The sequence below is a fragment of the Aquarana catesbeiana genome, linkage group LG05 (assembly GCF_042186555.1).
Source record: "Aquarana catesbeiana isolate 2022-GZ linkage group LG05, ASM4218655v1, whole genome shotgun sequence".
Classification (NCBI taxonomy): domain Eukaryota; kingdom Metazoa; phylum Chordata; class Amphibia; order Anura; family Ranidae; genus Aquarana; species Aquarana catesbeiana.
In genome coordinates, this window is record NC_133328.1 from 590,453,863 (window position 1) to 590,470,206 (window position 16,344).

At 42.0% G+C, this 16,344-nt stretch overlaps 1 protein-coding gene across 1 annotated transcript in view; it reads right to left on the reverse strand.

The window, feature by feature from the left end:
• NUDCD1 (NudC domain containing 1) overlaps nt 1-16,344 on the reverse strand; it is a 266,321-nt gene that overhangs the window by 222,686 nt on the left and 27,291 nt on the right. The gene's annotated exons all lie outside the window — the stretch shown is intronic.

Consider the following 16,344-nt stretch of genomic DNA (forward strand, 5'->3'; position numbering starts at 1 on the left):
CAGTGAACAGCTTCCCGCCCGGCCCGTTACGTGAACATTTAAAAAAAAAAAAAAAATTTTTTTTTGAAAGTACCCTATGCTAGAATATAATTCTACAGTTGTGCTCACAAGTTTACACTGGCAGAATTTATGATTTCTTGGCCATTTTTCAGAGAATATGATAACACAAACTTTTCTTTCACTCTTGGTTAGTGTTTGGCTGAAGCCATTTATTATCAAAAGGTGTTTACTCTTTCTAAATCATAATGGAAACAAAACTAGCCAAATGACCCTGATCAAAAGTTTACATACCCTGGTGATTTTGGCCTGATAACATGCACACAAGTTGACACAAAGGGGTTTGAATGGCTACTAAAAAGGTAACCATCTTCACCTGTGATCTGTTTGCATGTAGTGTGTGTGCATATTTCTCTCTATATATCTATATCTATCTATACATCTATCTCTAGCTCTACATATTTTTTTTTTTTTCAATGAGTTTCTGGACTCCTGACAGACCCTTGCATCTTTCATCCATCCAGCGCTGCACTGACATTTCTGGATTCTGAGTCATGGGAAAGCAAAAGAATTGTCAAAGGATCTGCGGGAAAAGATAGTTGAACTGTATAAATTAGGAAAGGGATATAAAGAAGATATCCAAGGAATTGAGAATGTCAGTCAGCAGTGTTCAAACCCTAATCAAGAAGTGGAAAATGAGGGGTTCTGTTGAAATCAAACCACGGTCCGGTAGACCAACTAAAATTTCAGCCACAACTGCCAGGAAAATTGTTCGGGATGCAAAGAAAAACCCACAAATAACTTCAGGTGAAATACAGGACTCTCTGAAAACATGTGGTGTGGCTGTTTCAAGATGTACAATAAGGAGGCACTTGAAGAAAGATGGGCTGCATGGTCGAGTCTGCAGAAGAAAGCCATTACTACGCAAATGCCACAAAGTATACCGCTTACAATATGCCAAACAGCACAGAGAAAAGCCTCAAACCTTCTGGCACAAAGTCATTTGGAGTGACGAGACCAAAATTGAGCTTTTTGGCCACAATCATAAACATTGCAATTGGAGAGGAGTCAACAAGGCCTATAATGTAAAGGTACACCATTCCTACTGTGAAACACAGGGGTGGATCGCTGATGTTTTGGGGACGTGTGAGCTACAAAAAAGGCACAGGAAATTTGGTCAAAATTGATGGCAAGATGAATGCAGTATGCCATCAAAAAATACTGGAGGAACATTTACATTCATCAGCCAGGAAGGTGTACATGGGATGTTCTTGGACATTCCAACATGACAATGATTCAAAACACAAGGCCAAGTAGACCTGTCATTGGCTACAGCAGAATAAAGTGAAGGTTCTGGAGTGGCCATCTCAGTCTCCTGACCTCAATATCATTGAGCCACTCTGGGGAGATCTCAAAACATGCTGTTAATGCAAGACAGCCCAAGAATATACAGGAACTGGAGGCTTTTTGCCAAGAGGGATGGGCAGCTTTACCATCTGAGAAGATAAAGAGCCTCATGCAAACACTACAAAAGACTTCAAGCGGTCATTGATGTTAAAGGGGGGCAATACATGGTATTAAGAACTGGGGTATGTAAACTTTTGATCAGGGTCATTTGGGTAGTTTCTGTTGTCATTATGATTTAACAAGAGTAAACACAGTTGAATGATAATAAATGGCTTTAGCCAAACACTAACCATGAGTGAAAGAAAAGTTTGTGTGTTATCATTCATATTCTCTGAAAAATGGGCAAGAAATCATAAATTCTGCCAGGGTATGTAAACTTATGAGCACAACTGTATCTGATTGTTGTTTTACTACTTTGCATGTACAGTTGTGCTCAGAAGTTTGCATATTCTGGCAAAAATCATTAAAGTTTGGCACAGATATTGAAAATAGGACTGATCGTGCCATATGAAGCCATTTATTATCATATAGTTGCTTGGCTCCTTTTAAATCATAAAAAGAACAGAAAATCACCCAAATGGCCCTGATCGAAAGTTTACATCCCCTGGAATGTTTGGCTTTGGTACAGATCCACAAGGCAACACACACAGGTTAAAATGGCAATGAAAAAGATTAATCTCCCATAATTGCATCTAAATTGCAGTTAGCGTCTGTGTATAAATTGTCAAAGTTTGTTAGCTTTCATATGAATGCACTGGGCAAGCTGCATACTGAGCCATGTAGAGCAGAAAACGGTCAAAAGACCTGTACAACAAGGTAATGGAACTTTATAAAGATGGAAAAGGAAATAAAAATAAATCTGAAGTTCTACATTTGAAAACTCAGGGATCCCTGGATACCAAGCCAAGGGCAGGTACACCAAGAAAGAATGCAGCCACAACTGCCAGAGAATTTGTTCAGGAAACAAAGAAAAACCCACAAGTAACCTCAGGAGAAACACAGACTGCTCTAGAAAAAGACAGTGTGGTTGTTTTTGAGGAGCACAATATTACAATACTTGAACAAAGGTGATCTGCATGGTCGAGTTGCCAGAAAGAAGCATTTACTGTGCCAATGTCACAAAACAGCCTGGTAAGGCGTGTCAAGGTGTTGTTGGTTATATTGTACCTGGGCTTTTTTGCGGTATTGGCACAGTAAAGGCTACTTTCAGGCAACTAGAACATGCAGATCATTTTTGTTCAAGTATCGTCGTATTGTGTTCCTCAACAACAACATTGTCTTTTTTCAGAGCAGCCTGTATTTCTCCTGAGGTTACCTGTGGGTGTTTTTGTTCATCATGTTGATGAAAAGTGCTTACTGGCAGATTTAAGGCTTTGGATATCATTTTTTATTCTTTCCCATTGTTATAAAGTTCCATTACCTTGTTAGGCAGGTCTTTTGACAGTTCTTTTCTGCTCCCCTTGGCTCAGTATTTATTCTGCTCAGTGCATTCACTTGAAAGCTAACAAACTCATTGGACAATTTATACATAGACACGAATTGTAATTTAAAAAGCCACAGATGTGGGAAATTTACCTTTAATTGCTATTTTAACCTATGTGTGTCTTTGTGTGTCTATACCAAGGCCAAACAATCCAGGTTATGTAAACTTTTGATCAGGGCCATTTGGGTGATTTATTTTATCATTATGATTTACAAAGGAGCTAAACAACCATGTGATGAACTGCTTCATACGTTCACTATCATTAAATAAAAAGACATTTTTTTGGCATGCACAATCATATTTTCAATTTTAAAGCAGAGCTCCACCCAAAAGGGGAAGCTCCGATTGTTTTCCTCCGCCCCCCTCCACTGCCACTTTGGCATCTTTCTGGGGTGGGGGGGGGGGGGGGCTGCCAGGGCCATTCACAAAGTGGATGGCCCTGGCAGGCTTCGCACATGTGCAGTAGGAAACCGGCTGTGAAGCCGCAAGGTTTTACTGCTGGTTTCCCTTACAAGAAATGGCAGCGGCAGCACCCAAGAGCTGACTGAAAAATTGGCTGGGATGAAGACTCGGCTGGGGTCGTGGATAGGCAAGTGTCCTAATACTAAAAGTCAGCAGCTACAGTATTTGCATCTGCTGACTTTTAATTTTTTCTGAAGGAGCATGCAGTTCCACTTTAATGCCAAAATTTAATGATTTCTGCCACGGTGTGCAAACGTTTGAGCACAACTGTACATGGAATTAACGGTGATTGTTTGAAAGTCTATGCACATGGTGAGAATATGATGTCATTTTGACGTCAAGGGGCAAGCCTCATTTTTTGCTCACTGATTGGAAGATAGTTCTTTAAAATAAACGTTGCTATTTTCTGTAATGATGCGATTGGTGAAAAGATCTGAAAACATCTGAATGGGGCCTAAAAGGTGGTGAAAATGTAATAATACACAGGGGGGGCTGATTAACTAAAACTGGAGTGCAAAAATTGGCGCAGCTGTGCATGGTAGCCAATCAGCTTCCAACTTCGGCTTGGACAAAATAACTTGAAGCCGACTGGTTTCTTTGCAGAGCGGCACAAGATTTTGCGCTCTCTAGTTTTAGTACAAACTGCCGGTCGGTTTACCCGGACACGGTGCAAAGCCAACATCACTGTATAGGACCATTCATATAGATTTCTTTCTGCTCAGCATCATTAATGCACACCAGGTGCAAATGCTCAACTTACATAGGAAGGCGAAGTAAAGCACCCTTTATATGTCAATGGACTATTTTCTTTCCTTCACAAAAGAAATTAAAAAAAAAAAAAAAAAAAAAAAAACACAAGACTACCGGTGACATCCAATTTTCAGTAATGTATTCCTTAATAATGGACATTTTCCTATAAACCAATCAAGAACAAAAGCGCACTTAAGAATGACGGCGATGGATTTGCATGTTGTTCACTGTAACAAACACTTCTGCATCAATGCTTAGAGTGGAACATCCAATTATGTATTCAGGGTTTTGAATACATACTTACATACTTCATAGAGACTTTAATTGTACATATCTGTGGAGTGCTCAGCTAATCCCACAACCATTAAGATGGATGCACTTCATTCTTTTCATCGCTGTGACAAGTACATGCACAGTCCAGCTGTAGAGGAACCACAACTCCCAGCATTATGTGTCAGCCTAAAACCTTCAGCAAAGATGAATGGGGCCATTAAAGTATATCTAAACCCAAGAACAAACATTTTAATTTAATAAAACAAAAAATTGAAAATGTAAATGCAGAACACGAGCCCTTGGATGTGGTGGCTGCATTTGTTTCTTTTCAGGCTTTTTTGCACCCCCTTTTTTTTTCCCCCCACCCGATGAGCCTGCCAATAAAAACACACTTCCTGTCCTTGGGCTGACCACACTTGCTGTACTGCATCTATGGAGGAGCAGTGTTTTCATCCTAGGCTGCTCTCCTGATTGCACTACAAACACCTCCCTCTCTTGATTTATCAACTGGAATAAGATGTTTTCTAGTTTACAAAAAAAAAGCTAAGAAAATTAATACCATTGTTTGAGATGGCAGTTCAGTATACGGGAAATTACTAGGACACTGGATTTCTAAGAAGACCAATTGGTATTTCCTATGCTTTCATCAGGGAGGGGTGTGGTTGCCCCCACATTTATTCTGCAGTAGGACAACAACCCCAAAATGTGCAGCCACTCTTATATTGAACCATCATCAGCGTAAAGAACAAGAGGTCCTGGAAGTGATGGTTTGGCCCCCACAGAGTACTGATCTCAACATCATGGAGTCTGTCTGGGATTACATGAGACAGAAGGATTTGAGGCAGCCTACATCCACAGAAGATCTGTGGTTAGTTTCCCCAAGACGTTTGGGACAACCTACCTGCTGAGTTCCTTCAAAAATTGTTTGCAAGTGTACCTAGAAGAATTGATGCAGTTTTGAAGGCAAAGGGTGGTCACTAAGGATGAGCTCCGGCGTGTTCGCAAGCTGCACGTGCAGAGCCCGCCAGGAACTCGGCACTGCACAGCGCTAATCACAAGCAGCGAGACATTTCCCGATGTGCGGCTGATCAGGAAATGTTTCACTGCCTGTGATTAGCGCAGCACATTGCCAACTTCCTGGTGGGCTCTGCACGTGCAGCTTGCGAACACGCCGGAGCTCATCCTTAGTGACCACCCTTTGCCTTCAAAGCTGCATCAATTCTTCTAGGTACACTTGCAAACAATTTTTGAAGGAACTCGGCAGGTAGGTTGTTCCAAACGTCTTGGGGGAACTAACCACAGATCTTCTGTGAATGTAGGCTGCCTCAAATCACACCAAATATTGGTTTGATTTGGATTTCTCTTCAGTTCATTTACTTTCCTTTTTGTTAATTGATAAAAATGTAATCAGTGTAAATTAGTGTAATTAGTGCATTTTTTACACCTGCCTAAGATTTCTGCACAGTAATATATACAGTATCTCACAAAGTAAGTACATCCCTGTGACATAGTGAAGCAGAGCATGATCCCCTTCCTTCGGAGACTGGGCTGCAGTCCAACATAACGACCCCAAACACACCTCCAAGATGATCACTGCCTTGCTAAAGAAGCTGAGGGTAAAGGTGATGGACTGGCCAAGCATGTCTTCAGACCTAAACCCTATTGAGCATCTGTGGGGCATCCTCAAATGGAAGGTGGAGGAGCGCAAGGTCTCCAACATCCACCAGCTCTGTGATGTCATCATGGAGGAGTGGAAGAGGACTCCAGTGGCAACCTGTGAAGCTCTGGTGAACTCCATGCCCAAGAGGGTTAAGGCAGGGCTGGAAAATAATGGTGGCCACACAAAATATTGACACTTTGGGCCCAACTTTAGACATTTTCACTTAGTGGGGTGTACTCAATTTTGTTGCCGGCGTTTTAGACATTAATGGCTGTGTGTTGAGTTATTTGGAGGGGACAGCAAATTTACACTGTTATACAAGCTGTACACTCACTACTTTACATTGTAGCAAAATGTAAAATTTCTTCAGTGTTGTCACATGAAAAGAAAAATATTTACAAAAATGTGAGGGGTGTACTCACTTTTGTGAGATACTGTATCTACATTTAGAAGACAGACACTGGGTGCATTCAAAAAAGCTGCTATATATATATATATATATATATATCTTTTTTTCTTTACAGCGTATGTAATATTTAATTTCAAAAGCAAAAAGAAAGACAGCTTTAAAGTTTTTCACTTTCTGATGTGTATTTATAGGCTTTTAGTATGTATGTGTGTGTATGTATATATATATATATATATATATATACACACATACATATATATACATACATATATATACATACATATATATACATACACACACACACACACACACACACACACACACACACACACACACACACACACACACACTAAAAGCCTATAAATACACATCAGAAAGTGAAAAACTTTAAAGCTGTCTTTCTTTTTGCTTTTGAAATTAAATATTACATACGCTGTAAAGAAAAAAAAAAGCCATACGTAGCCTGCTGCCATGGCAACATTCAGAGATAATGATTAGAGCAAGAAAGAGCAGAGGGTTACCACTAACAGTCTCAATCAGCCCCGGGTCACGCAAATCGTACAGAGAGATGTTCAGATATTCTGACCAAAAACTTTGTCAGATTCTGCAAGAAATCAGAGCCACACTGATCCGGGGTGGAGGATTTGGCAGTGACAGGTAACACCTAGCACAGATTGGACAATGACTTGCCATTTATTGAGTTACCTCTGCAGGACTTCCACAATGAACGGTGCATGAAAAATAAAAAAAAGTGAAATTCCAGATTTATTGAATGAAAAACCTTCCAGTTTTAGCAAACTAGGTTTCTATTTGCTGGTTTTCAGAGACACCATTGTAGCTCTTGCTATGCTTCATATAGCAAGATATAGAGAGTGTGCAACAGGTATTGTGGACACACAAAGGGCTTCCACAGATGAACAGGGAAAGCTTCAAGAGAGTATTTGTTCATCTGAGCAAGTCTTATTGAGTGCCTACAAGACCTGTTGCTACATTACTTGTTTTATGTAAGGCCCCTTTCACACGAACCAGGCACATCATTTCATTATGCCCCTGGACCAACTGAACATTTTAACACCCCATTCATTCACACTTGTGCCACTTGTCATTCTACTTTAGACATCAAAGTTGCATGACAAGTCGTACCCATGTTTTCCAATGATAAAACACTCATACACGTGTGACTTAAAGTGGGTTGGGTTGTAAACCCCCCCCCCCCCCCAAAAAAAAAAAAAGGGAAGAAGATCCCGTTCCTTTAAAGCATGATACACAGCATAGTGTCATTTGTTCCTCTCTAGTTGATCCTGCCAGTTCCTGTGTCCCCCTGTTGGTGTTTACCATGGTAATCATGGCTGCCGATTCATGATTACCGTGGTCAGGTTCTGTGCCTCCATCAGCCCGCTGCTCTCCTATCTCCCTATCTCTCCTATCTACCCCTCCGTCCCCATCAGCTCAGGAGTCTAACATTACTAGGTAAGAAATCCAGTAATCCGCTCTGTTACAGGATTATATAATGTGCAGTGTGTTTGTTTAAAAATGTCGCGCAAAAAAACCTTATTTACAGTGCCGCTGGGCGCTCACGTGACCTCCTACCGCTCTCCTCCTGGCTGAACATCAGTGGGGAACCTCGGCTCCTCCCGCTGCAGTTATCAGAGCGGGGAAGGAGAACTCCGGCAGGTCACATGAGCGCCCAGCAGCGCTGTAAATAAGCTATTTGGCGCAATCATTATAAACAAACTAGCACACTGCACATTATATTATCCTGTGAATTCAGATGTGTGCCACAAAGTTTACATAAGGCAACATAGTGTTATTAATAGGTACCATCATCCTGTATATGAATAGAGCAAGAAATGGGGTTTGAGAGAGAAACCTAAACAGGGACCTCTCCAACTGGGTCCAATCTCTTTCAAACAGTTTTGGTATAGGACTATTACGGTACCAAAGGAAGTATAAAGAAACTTTTTTTAAAAAAAGTAAAGAAATTTATTTGAAATCACAATAAAAAGTCCTACAAAGGACACATCATATACATTGTCACGGTTTAACACATACAAAAAACAATGATTGTTACAGCGTTGTTGACACCTAGTTTGGTAAAGCTAATGCCCACACAAATATATGAACAAAGGTTGTATAATATAATACTTGCAGACGTGACCTCTACAGTTTCGCGGTCACAGCCGCTTCTTCAGGAGGCGTCTGATAGTATATAATCTACAGAAAAAACAGTATAGTATCAACATAACGACAAAATAATGAGACAGTGTCATGAACAATAAGCACTTTATGTTGGAGAACATGTTTAAGGTTAAGAAATGCACTCACCAACCTATAACCCAACAGGGTTTTCCGGAGAGATACTGTGAGACGCCCTCAAGAGGCGTTTCCCCCGGGGGCGGGCCAGGGAGGCAAATTAACGTGAAACTATTGTAAATAGATATAATAAAAACGATGTTTAGAATTTGATATAGCATGTATTCTATTTAAAAGGTCACCCGGGAGTGTGAAGTCAATAGATGGATAGGTGTGGGAGAAGGAAAAGGAAGAAAAAGGAGGAAACAAAAGAGAGGCTGGGAGGGAAGAAAGGGGGAGGAAAGGGGAGAAGGGGGGAAGAATGGAAAAGGAGGAAGGGGGAAAAAAGGGGGGCAGAAACGAAGGAGAAGCAGAGACCAGAAACCCACCATAAGATGTGGAATGGTAGTGGGAGAAGAAAAGGATTACTAAGAAAGGCAGGGTAGGGAAGGGGGGGGGGGGAAAGAAAAAATGAGGGGGGAGGAGGGGGGGGGGGGAAGGAGAGAAAAGGGGGGACAAGCAAAGGTTAGAAAGTGAATGACAGAAGCAAGCAAGGAAAAGGGAAAGGGAAAGGAGGGGAGGGGAAAGGAAAAGAAGGAGGAACGCTAAGGCAGAACAAACAAGAGGGAGCTTGAACCTACCACCTGTGAAAAAGGATGAAGGAATATGATTAAAGCAGGGGGTAGTAATGTCACTAAAATTACCCACCGTTGCTGTATTGATTATTAAAAGCCAGACTCTGAAAGTAATGACACACAGGATGAGGTGACTAACACAGCAGTGAGCCGTTAAGTCACACCATAATGCCAGGGGGGGGGCCACTGTAAAGGAGATATATGGAGAAAGAAAGATGTTAAGGAATGATCTTAAGGGTCGGTATGTATTATAGAACATACCGAGCAGGAAAGGGGGGGGAAAAAAAGGTTTATAATAGTCAAATACTGGTAATCCCCACTTCTGCTACAGCACAATCAGTACTTACAAGGACTCCAAGCGGCGCAGATAGATTGCTGGATGTCTGCCTGTGTGAGTTGACTGACGAGTCTGGGCATCTTAAATGCCTCCAACCCGGAAGTTTAAACAGCGCTGGAGATAGCCGCTGTTATTGCTTCCGGGTCCGATCCTCCACTGTTGCGCAGGCGCGGGGAATTGACCCAGCGCATGCGCACAGCTCAATAATGATCAATGCCGAAGCCATGATCGTAAGAGGCAGCAGCTGGGCTCCATAGAGCCTCACCTGCTGTCGGAGGAGCGCAAGCCCGCCGAAGGGGGAGAATTAACTCCTCACATCCCTCCGGAACAGGAAGGCGAGTGCAGATAACAACAAAAACTTAAATCCATGTACAGTAAAGCAAAAAATGAATAAATTGAAGGAACGGGAGAAAAAGGTGCAAAATCTCCGGCGGTGGGGACATATGAGAGCCCACAGCTGGAGAGATGCATACCCCGGTCCCTAAAGAATAAACACATTACAAACAACATACATAGCTTTTAATAATAAAGCATCTGGTATACTGGAAACTTGGGATCAGCCAAAAAAAAAAAGGAAAACATCAAAGCACTGCATATTACACAGTGAGACCACTGTGTATGGAAAGTCCGCTTACAAAACAAAAAAGGGGGGGGAGGGGGGGAAAGGAGGGGAGGGGGGAAAAAAAGGAAACAAAGGGGGGAAAAAAAAGGGGGGACAATGGTTTTTTAGGTCACGGCAAAGACTGGAGGGGCTATGGGGATGTTATTCCAAAAAATACTTATATGAGTGTGCCTCATTAATGCCCGGAGGAACACATGCGTTCAGTCGCTCAATCCAGAGGGACTCACGCTTTAAGATTTCACGGTCCCAGTTGCCCCCTCGGGGGTCTTCAGGGACAACCTCTAGGACCGTGAATCTAATATAATCCAGGTTTAAAACGATGATGAATGCCGACGTGGCGGCCCACGGTGGTGAGCTTGCCATTTGTAGAGGCATATAAATGATCCCCCAGTCTTTGCCGAAACTCCCTAATTGTCTTCCCCACATAAAAAGCGCTGCAAGCGCAAGTCATGAGGTAAACAACACCACGTGTACCGCAGTGGGCTGAATGTTTGGGGAAATACATGTTCCCATTGGGAAGTAAAAAATGTTGTCCTTCTTGGACCCAGGGGCAGTGGGGACAGTTGCCACACTTAAAGGTACCCCTGGGTTCCGACGGATCAGAAGAGGGAATCTTATAGTGACTATGTGTTAATCTATCCCTTAAAGAGGTGGCCCTCCTAAAGACCAGGTCGGGAGTTGTTTTAATGTATTTTCTAAGGGTATGATGATCAGTTAAAATGTGCCAGTGACTTGACAATATGTGTTGCGTAGCTGGTGATGATGGGTAGAAAATTTTGTAATAATTTTGGTCATGTAAGGCTGTTTGGGACGTGAAGGGCCGAATAATAACCTTTGTCGATCAAGGGCTAAAGCCCTATTGAACGCTTTCCTTAAAACGGTACGGTTGTAACCTCTAGCCAAAAGTCTTGTACGAAGAGCATTGGCTTGTCTATGGAAATCCCCGTCCTCTGTGCAGTTCCTTCTCAGCCTAAGATACTGAGCATAAGGGATACTGCGAATCAGGGGGCGGGGATGAAGACTAGAGGCATGCAACAAGGTGTTGCCGGCCGTGGGTTTGCGAAATAAATCAGTAGTTAAATGCCCTGTGGAATTTTTGATGATCTGGACATCCAAAAACGGAATGCTCAGACTATTGTGGGAAAAAGTAAAATGAAGGTTGAAAGTATTAATGTTGAGCTTTTCAATAAAGGTTTGCAGATGTTGCTCCGTGCCTGTCCATATGACCAAAAGGTCATCAATGAACCTAAACCATCCCAAAACATGGTTCAAAAAGGGTTCCATCTGGTCGTCACTAAAGACAGACCGTTCCCAGCCACCAAGATATAAGTTCGCATATGAAGGGGCACAAGACGTGCCCATTGCGACACCTTGAATTTGAAGATACAGTTGGTCCATGAATAAAAAAATAATTCCTAGTCAAAATAAACTCCAAAAGTTTTAGAATAAACATATTGGTGGGCCAGGTGTGATGGTCCTGTTCCATCAAAAAGGAGCCAGCCGTCCGGACGCCCTGCTCGTGGGGGATGCTAGAGTACAGGGCCTCCACATCTATAGCCACGAGGAGGGCGTCCGGAGGGATCTGGACACCTTCAATGTGTTTCAAAAGATCAGTAGTATCTCTGATGTAAGAAGGTAATCTCGATACATGGGGTAATAAGAAAGTGTCTACCAGTTTACTGGCGTTTTCTGTTAGTGAACCTTTGCCGGAAACAATAGGTCGGCCAGGGGGTGATGAGAGGTTCTTGTGGGTTTTGGGCAAGGCATAAAACGTCGGCGTGCGTGGGTGTTGTACATTGATGAATTTATAGGTATCTTCATCGATGAGGCCCTCGAGGAAGGCCCCACCGATGAGTCCCCTAAATTCATCAATGGTTTGTTGAATGAAGTGATTTTCAATAGGTAAATACCAATTAGAATTGGAAAGAATTTTAAGGCACATTGTCTGGTATTGGTGGTGGGTCATCAATACTAGATTACCGCCCTTGTCAGATTGCTTTATGACAAGGTCAGTATTCTTTTGTAGTCTAGTAACTGCCCGAAACTGTTTTTGGGTCAAGTTGGAGGGTACTGTTTGCCATCGCTCTTTTTTAAGGGATAGGATACATTCGTGCAAAAATGCCCAAATGGATGGGCATGTCAATAGATCAGGAAAGGCCTTGGATTTCATTTTTAAAATGGTCTTAGAGGTAGGGTAAGAGGACTGAGGGGTATTGTCCATTTGACTAGAGTGGGAGGGGGAAGGATCGGAATCGTCATCGGAAGAATCCGGCTCCACCTCACCTTCATCAAATAGTAACATAAGGTCCCGTAGGGCTCTAGATTCTGCTATGGTGAAATTCTTGGTTTTTTCTGCTAGTTCTTTTTCTAAATTTGCACGTTTTCGGTCTGGGTCAAACATATAATTGAAAGTCAATTTACGGGCAAACAGATATAGATCTTTAATTGTCTCATAAATATCGATTGGCTCTGAAGGACAGAAACCCAGGCCTAAATGAAGGACCTGTTCCTCCTCCGGGGTCAGACGATAAGATGTTAAGTTAATGATATTAAGAGAATGGGAATCTTTTCCATTGGTGGGAGTGATTACTCGTGAGACGTGCTTGGAACCGGGGCCCTTTGCACAAACGTGTCCAGATTCCCATGTCTGGAGGGCTCTGGGGTTGCCTGTACCAAAAAACCCGGTTGTGTTAGGAGTGTTTGGATATTGGGTTGTAACAATTTCGGGATGATGTTGTGTAAAGTGGGGTGGAGGGAACCCATAGAAGGGGTCTGTCCACTCGGCCTGGGTGTTTGTGGTGTTTTTAGTGATTTTCCATGTTGTTTGCCTTTTTTAGGGTGTTTGATAGTGGAGTTATCCCCAGTGAGGGACCTTTTACGAGGAGCACCAGGTGCTCGTGACAGAGTGGATCGGGTGGTGGTCTGTGAGGCCAAAGAGGATATCGATGAATCCGATTCTGTATAATCTGTTGCCGTCGGGATCGAAGGTTGCCAATTATGACGTTTGTTTTTACGGGAGAAAGATTTTCCGGACCATTTGTATGCATAGCCCTCCGAAAATGCCATTTTATCCTGGGAAAATTTTCTTTGTTTTTTACTGATGATGTCTTTATTGAGGTTTTCAATTTTATCTCGTATTTCCTTCCACTTATTTGTGAAGGAAGTAGAATTCTGAATGTTGGGAAATTGATTTAATAGTCTGTCAATTTCCGCATCCAAAGTCATCATGTCAGAGCGATACTGAGTAATGAGCTCTGACATGAGTTCTATACTGCATTTAGTCAAAGTACTTTCCCAGGATTTTTTAAAATCCAAGGAGGGGTCCCTAATAGTGGGGAATAGTTGGATACGGAGTCCAAGAGGACAGACTTTTTCCGTTATGTACAATTCAAAATATTGAATGTGCCAGTATAGATGAGATTTTTTCTTAAGCAGGTTAAACAGCCTATCTAGGAACGTTTTGGTTTCATCCTCTACCTGTTGATTGGCTAGGCAGCCTGCTTGTATGGTGGACATAAAGTCCCCCCAGGCTGTTCCTAGAACATCCATGGCCTGATTGTGCAAGAAGAGGGGATAAAACCCTAACTGTAGGTAAGCGGAACTCAAACTATGGAATCAATAAAATAACAGGCTGCTACAAGACCAGATATAACTATGAATTTACAATATACATAAAGCAAGTTTATAAAGAGTGGCAATAGGGAATAAAGAAAAAAGGGGAAAAAGGGAATTGGATCCGAGGATCCGGAGAGTGGCAATAGGGAATAAAGAAAAAAGGGGAAAAAGGGAATTGGATCCGAGGATCCGGGTGTGTTATCCACCCAAAATATTAGAATTCAGATGTGTGCCACAAAGTTTACATACGGCAACATAGTGTTATTAATAGGTACCATCATCCTGTATATGAATAGAGCAAGAAATGGGGTTTGAGAGAGAAACCTAAACAGGGACCATCTCCAACTGGGTCCAATCTCTTTCAAACAGTTTTGGTATAGGACTATTACGGTACCAAAGGAAGTATAAAGAAAACTTTTTTTAAAAAAAGTAAAGAAATTTATTTGAAATCACAATAAAAAGTCCTACAAAGGACACATCATATACATTGTCACGGTTTAACACATACAAAAAACAATGACTATTATAAACCTTTTTTTTTTCCCCCCCCCTTTCCTGCTCGGTATGTTCTATAATACATACCGACCCTTAAGATCATTCCTTAACATCTTTCTTTCTCCATATATCTCCTTTACAGTGGCCCCCCCCCCTGGCATTATGGTGTGACTTAACGGCTCACTGCTGTGTTAGTCACCTCATCCTTGTGTGTCATTACTTTCAGAGTCTGGCTTTTAATAATCAATACAGCAACGGTGGGTAATTTTAGTGACATTACTACCGCCCCTGCTTTAATCATATTCCTTCATCCTTTTTCACAGGTGTGTAGGTTCAAGCTCCCTCTTGTTTGTTCTGCCTTAGCGTTCCCTCCTTCTTTTCCTTTCCCCTCCCCTCCTTTCCCTTTCCCTTTCCTTTCCTTGCTTGCTTCTGTCATTCACTTTCTAACCTTTGCTTGTCCCCCCTTTTCTCTCTCCTTTCCCCCCCCCCCCTCCTCCTCTCCCCTCGTTTTTTCTTTCCCCCCCCCCCCCTTCCCTACCCCTGCCTTTCTTAGTAATCCTTTTCTTCTCCCACTACCATTCCACATCTTATGGTGGGTTTCTGGTCTCTGCTTCTCCTTCGTTTCTTGCCCCCCCTTTTTTCCCCCCTTCCTCCTTTTCCATTCTTCCCCCCTTCTCCCCTTTCCTCCCCCTTTCTTCCTCCCAGCCTCTCTTTTGTTTCCTCCTTTTTCTTCCTTTTCCTTCTCCCACACCTATCCATCTATTGACTTCACACTCCCGGGTGACCTTTTAAATAGAATACATGCTATATCAAATTCTAAACATCGTTTTTATTATATCTATTTACAATAGTTTCACGTTAATTTGCCTCCCTGGCCCGCCCCCCGGGGGGAAACGCCTCTTGAGGGCGTCTCACAGTATCTCTCCGGAAAACCCTGTTGGGTTATAGGTTGGTGAGTGCATTTCTTAACCTTAAACATGTTCTCCAACATAAAGTGCTTATTGTTCATGACACTGTCTCATTATTTTGTCGTTATGTTGATACTATACTGTTTTTTCTGTAGATTATATACTATCAGACGCCTCCTGAAGAAGCGGCTGTGACCGCGAAACTGTAGAGGTCACGTCTGCAAGTATTATATTATACAACCTTTGTTCATATATTTGTGTGGGCATTAGCTTTACCAAACTAGGTGTCAACAACGCTGTAACAATCATTGTTTTTTGTATGTGTTAAACCGTGACAATGTATATGATGTGTCCTTTGTAGGACTTTTTATTGTGATTTCAAATAAATTTCTTTACTTTTTTTAAACAAAAGTTTCTTTATACTTCCTTTGGTACCGTAATAGTCCTATACCAAAACTGTTTGAAAGAGATTGGACCCAGTTGGAGAGGGTCCCCTGTTTAGGTTTCTCTCTCAATCACCCCATTTCTTGCTCTATTCATATACAGGATGATGGTACCTATTAATAACACTATGTTGCCTTATGTAAACTTTGTGGCACACATCTGAATTCTAATATTTTGGGTGGATAACACACCCGGATCCTCGGATCCAATTCCCTTTTTCCCCTTTTTTCTTTATTCCCTATTGCCACTCTTTATAAACTTGCTTTATGTATATTGTAAATTCATAGTTATATCTGGTCTTGTAGCAGCCTGTTATTTTATTGATTCCATAGTTTGAGTTCCGCTTACCTACAGTTAGGGTTTTATCCCCTCTTCTTGCACAATCAGGCCATGGATGTTCTAAGGAACAGCCTGGGGGGACTTTATGTCCACCATACAAGCAGGCTGCCTAGCCAATCAACAGGTAGAGGATGAAACCAAAACGTTCCTAGATAGGCTGTTTAACCTGCTTAAGAAAAAATCTCATCTATACTGGCACATTCAATATTTTGAATT